The sequence below is a fragment of the Capsicum annuum genome, chromosome 11, assembly GCF_002878395.1.
Source record: "Capsicum annuum cultivar UCD-10X-F1 chromosome 11, UCD10Xv1.1, whole genome shotgun sequence".
NCBI classification, from domain to species: domain Eukaryota; kingdom Viridiplantae; phylum Streptophyta; class Magnoliopsida; order Solanales; family Solanaceae; genus Capsicum; species Capsicum annuum.
In genome coordinates this window covers 194,129,890-194,135,804 of record NC_061121.1, presented here as the reverse complement: position 1 = coordinate 194,135,804, position 5,915 = coordinate 194,129,890, and positions in this window count along the sequence as shown.

The following is a 5,915-nucleotide window of genomic DNA, read 5'->3' as shown; positions in this document are numbered from 1 at the left end:
TGTTCTGTACAAGGTACGACTGGGGGCAAGAGTCGTATCATCTAGGTACGACTCTCATGACCGAGTTGTATGCTAAACAGTGTGTACATGATTGTTTACTGGTCTACTTATGAGTCCTCCTAACCAGTTGTAAGGAAAGTTTATGACTTGTTACCAACAGTCGTAAGCAGACTAAAAACAAACTTCTAATCTATGATTCCTCCCAGATCCTTACAACTTAAGTTTACAAGTCGTATGGGTTTGATACGACTCATATAAGAAAGTCGTACCCATATCAGAACCTACACTCAGGTAGACTTCTATCTTGTCAGTGGTTACAAGTCTCGTCATGACTCATTACTTATGGGTACGAGTCATGAGGAGTCTTGTATCCACTGCAACATAAAAGTTCAACTTTAGAGTTGACTCTAATACGCTATCCCAAGATACCCTCTACATTGTAAAATATTACCATCCCTATATCAGTCCAAAACCATACAATTTCAACACAAAATATCAACGTTTACCCTTATTTTCCATTTACAACTCAAATCTAATAACTAGGGTTCCAAATTTCAACCTACAAGTAAATTCAACTTAAAGAAAGTGTGAAATCTCAATTTAGATGCAACTTCAATTCGAAACATAGAGCATTTGTGTTCAAGAACTTGCTTGAGTAGTTGAGAATGTAGGTTGGTAGATTTTTCACTTTCTCCCCCAAATTCATGCCTAAATCATGCAATGAAAAGAATTCAAGCAAGTTGGTGTGTGATTCAAAGTAAAATTGTGTGATTTAGAGCTCAAAATTATCTATTAATGGAGGTGGGCTTGTATTATCGATATTGGGTTCCCTAATTTGTTTTAAATCAATTGAGTTTGGTTGGGTTGACCCACAACCCCAACCTAGTAAGCTTGGGTATGAGTCATGTGTACGACTCGTACCCAGGCTTATGGGTATTTTCCTCTACTCATAAAGACCTGGAAACTTACCTAGGTTCTAGAGTTACTACGACTCATGTAACGAGTTATACCTTGATGGTATGACTCATTCTGAGAGTCGTAAAGACTCTAGAAAATTTTACCTAGATCTGTATAATCTCCCAGATCCTTATGACTCTTACTCATGAGTCGTAACCTTAAGATACGACTCGTGAAGAGTCTGTATGACCTATTTTCTTGAATTTTTTAGCTCTTTTTCCTACATACTGCACAAATATATTACCCTATAAATAAGTACAAAACATAGGTTTCCTCCTACGTAACTTCGTGGCACAACTTGGCTAAGTGGGATACCAGATTTTTTCAACTAGCCCCATGGGTTGCCTCCTATGTAGCACTTGATTTAACATCGCGGCACAATATAATTTCTTGGTTACACAGACCTTACCAAGGTCCATCTCAAAAATTACATTAATTCCCTAAGTGTTACCCATATAATGTTTTAATATTTGCCCATTCACCTTGAATGGGGCTTCACCTTCCCTCATCAATTCGATATCACCATATTGGAAAACTCTTAACATTTAAAAGGACCATACCATCTAGACCTTAACTTACCTGGAAACAAGAAAAGCCTTGAGTTATAGAGCAATACCTAGTCACCTTTTTAGTAAATCCTTTTCTCAATCTTGCGATCATGATGTAGCTTTATCTTTTCTTTGTAAAGTGCAGAACTTTCATATGCCTGGAGTCGGAATTCATCCAACTCATTCATGATGTTCATCCTTGCCTTTGCTACATCTTACCACTCAAAGTTTAGCTTTTTCAAAGCTCATGGTGCTTTATGTTCAAGCTCAACAGGAAAGTGACACGCCTTGCCATACACTAACTGATAAGGAGAAGCACCAATGGGGGTCTTGAAAGTTGTTCAGTAAGCCCATAATACATTATCTAACTTTCGTGACAAGTCAGTCCTATTGGCATTAACCTGTCCACTAGTCTGGGAATGATAAGGTGTTTCCACCTTGTATTTCACTCTATATGTCTCAAGCAGAATTTTGAATAGCTGATTACAAAAATGTGAACTGCCATCACTACTTATAGCACGTGGCATGCCAAATCGAGAAAAGATGTACTTTTTCAAGAATACAGTGACACTACGTGCTTCATTATTAGGGATTCCAAACTACCTCCACCCATTTAGATACATAATCCACCACCACAAGTATATACTTCATGCCAAACGAACTCATAAAGGGACCCATGAAATCTATACCTCATACATCAAATAATTCCAATTCAAAAATAGGAGTCATAGAAATTTCATGGTGTCTAGAGATATTAACTTGGCATTGACATTGATCACAAGCTAAAGCAAAATCATGAGCATCTTTGTAGATTGTTGGCCAGTAATACCCACACTGCAAGATTTTATAGGTTGTGCGGGTTCCACCATGATGACACCCAACTGGTGAAGAATGACAAGCCTTAAGTATGCTCATCATCTCCACCTCAGGTATACATCTATGAATAATCATATTTGTATAAATTTTGAATAAATAGGGCTCATCCCAGAAAAATTTCCTTACTTCATGCATAAACTTCTTTCTTTGTTGGAAGGAGAGATCTTCTGGGACTAGATCACTGACTATATAATTTGCATAGTCTGTGAATCATGGATTTAGATCTTGGGATGTTGCTGATAGTTGCTCATCAGGAAAACTATCATCAATCTCGAGGTCGTTTTTAAAATTCTGCATAGCTTTCTCCTCAAGTTTAGACAAATGATCTGCAACTTGATTCTGAGTGCCTTTTCTATCCTTAACCTTAAAATCAAATTCTTGTAGTGATAGCACCCACCTAAACAGTCTAGGATTTGCATTCTTTTTCACCATTAAGTACTACAATGTTGCTTGATTGGTGTGTAAAATCACCTTTGTCTCAATCAAATAAGACCTACACTTCTAAAAGGTAAAAACCAATTCCAATAACTCTTGTTCAATGACGGTGTAGTTCTTTTGAGCAGGATTTAGTGCCTTTCTAGCATAGTAGATGTGATGAAGGATTTTTTTCCTTTTGTTGACCAAGTACAACCTCTAAGGCCAATACACTCGCGTCACACATAATCTCAAATAGCAAGGACTAATTTGGTGAAACTATAATACGAGCAATCATAAACTTCTCTTTCAGATATTCAAAAGCATTTAAGCATGCTTCAGTAAACTCAAATTTCACTTTTTTCTCAAGAAGCCTCTAAACATGGTTGGAAATCTAAGAGAAATCCTTAATGAATCACCTATAAAACTTAGCATGTCCCAAAAAGATACGAACACCCTAGGAAGAAATTGATGGATATAATTTCTCAATCACTTCAATCTTTGCTCTATCTACCTCTATACCCTTTTTTGAAATTTTGTGCCTAAGCATAATACCTTCTTTAACCATAAAATGGCATTTTTTTCAATTAAGTACCAAGTTGCATTCTTCACACCTTTATAAAAAAAATTCCAAGTGAAATAGGCAGACATCAAAAGAATCACCAACGACTAACAAATCATCCATAAACACTTTGATGATGTCTTCTACCATATTAGAGAAGATTAACATCATACAACTCTGAAATATGGCTAGAGCATTACATAATTCGAATGGCATACGTCTAAATACAAAGGTCCTATAAGGACAAGTGAAGGTTGTATTCTCTTGGTCTTCGGGCGCAGTAGTGATTCGAATGTAACCCAAATAACCATCTAAGAAATAGTATCATCCTTTGCCCACAAGTCTATCCAAAATTTGTTCCATGAAAGGCATGGGAAAATGGTCCTTCTAAGTCCATGCATTCAATTTTCTGTAATTCATGCACACTCTCTACCCTGTGACTGGCCTCATAGGTACTAAATTATTTTTCTTGTTAGGCACAAAAGTAATCCTGCCTTTCTTCAAAACACATTTTATCAGTCTGACCCACTTGCTATCAGTAATGGGATACACTACACTAGCATCCAACCACTTGATTATCTCTTTCTTCACCACCTCCTTCATAAGAGGATTGAGTCAATGCTAATATTCTATACTTGGAATACAATCCAGTTCAATTTGAATTTTATGAGTACAAAGACCAGGCGAGATACCCATAATATCTGCAATTGACCAACCAATAGCCCTCTTGAATATCTTTAACACCGATAACAAAGCTGTCACTTTTGTATCACTTAGGTTAGCTTTAATGATAATCGATAAATTTTTGTTGTCCCCCAAAAATATATATCGAAAATAATAAGGGAGGGCCTTCAACTCTAAGACAGGTGGCTCCTCAATCGATGGGAGAGAAGGTGGAGTGGTTCTATTTTTCTGATCCAAATAAAGCTTCTTGGGTGCATAAGTATAAGAACCACTCCTATAGAGTGCACATACCATCTCATCATAATTGCCAATACTATCACTATCGAAATTCATGATCACGGCTGATAGAGCTTCAACACCCAAACTCTCTTCAATAGGAATAGCATCTGAAGTATCTTCCAATGTAGTTGTTGTATCAATATCATGGAATGAGTCTATCTCCTTATCAAACACATCAATCACAGATATAACTCTCAGCTCATCAGTCTGCTTCATGGATTTGCATACATTGAATATCACTTATTCATCATTGAGTCTTAGTATTAGATGTCCTAGCTCTAAATTGATCAACGTCCTTCTAGTAACCAAGAATAGTCTTCCAAAAATAATTAGGACTTGAAAGTCCACTTCACAGTCCAATATCATAAAATTAGCAGGAAAGATGAAAAAATACACCTTTACCATTACATTAAATAGAATACCAACTAGTTTTTCCACTTTCCTATATTCTATCACTAGTCTCATAGTGGTTGGTATGGGTACCCCAACCCCAACTGCTTATATACTGCTAATGGCATGAGGTTGATACTAGAACCCAAATCACATAATTTCTGAGAAAAGTAGAAAAATTCAATAGTGCAAGGAATGGTGAAAGCACCAGGATCCTCGTTCTTTTCTACTAATGATCTAGTAGCTGCAACACTACATTGATGAATATTATCAACTGGCTCATAACTGACTAGCCTTTTCTTGGTGATAAAAACTTTCATGAATTTTTCATGTCCTGGCATTTACTCTAATTCCTCTACAAGTGGCATGTTGACTGATAGCTCTTTCAACATAGACAAAAACTTTTAATACTTACCCTCTTTTTGTTTTTTTTCATCCTTTGAAGAAAAAGGGGGCTATGTCTCGAAATAGGCTTCAACATAAGATCGTCAGCCTCATCTTTTTCCTTATCTTGGTTGCTACTACTCTCCATATCAAAAGAATCATTATCATTCTTTTGTTCATCAACAATGGGTACAGGCCGATCTATAGTGATTTTACCACTTTGAGTGGTAATAGCAAGGCAGTGACCATTATTCTTTGATTTACAATCATGTTAATTAGAAGAGTGTCAGGTTGCATTTGATTAAATGTAGCCAACATCTATCCATACTACTGGTCCAGTTTTTTGATTGTGGTAGCATGTGACTCAACTTTCTTATTCAGCCCTGACAAGTCTACCTTAATCTCCTTCAGACAGCTCTCTTGACTTTGTTGCCCTTTGACCAATTTCGACAATACTGCCTCTATTCTAGACTTTGAATCACGACTACCTGGTGGAACATACTTGTAACTCTTCTCCTTGTAGTCCTCTTTTTACCACCAGTCACTATCTCTCTCTACTTCTGTCTTTGTATCTATCATTCTAGTAGTTCTGACTTAATTCCCTTGCCCTTGGGCTCAAAAATTCTCCAACCTACGATCAAGATACTTTGCTTCCTCTTCGAATTCAATCTCAAAAGTTCTAAAAGTAGATCCCTATACCGCAATTGCAATTACTTTCTTAGCACTCTTTGTTGTGAATTGTTTTGTAAGAAGCCCTGTCTAAAACTGTGAAATCTCTAGTGATACTAATTCATGACTAGCTCCATACGCATTATCTTTCC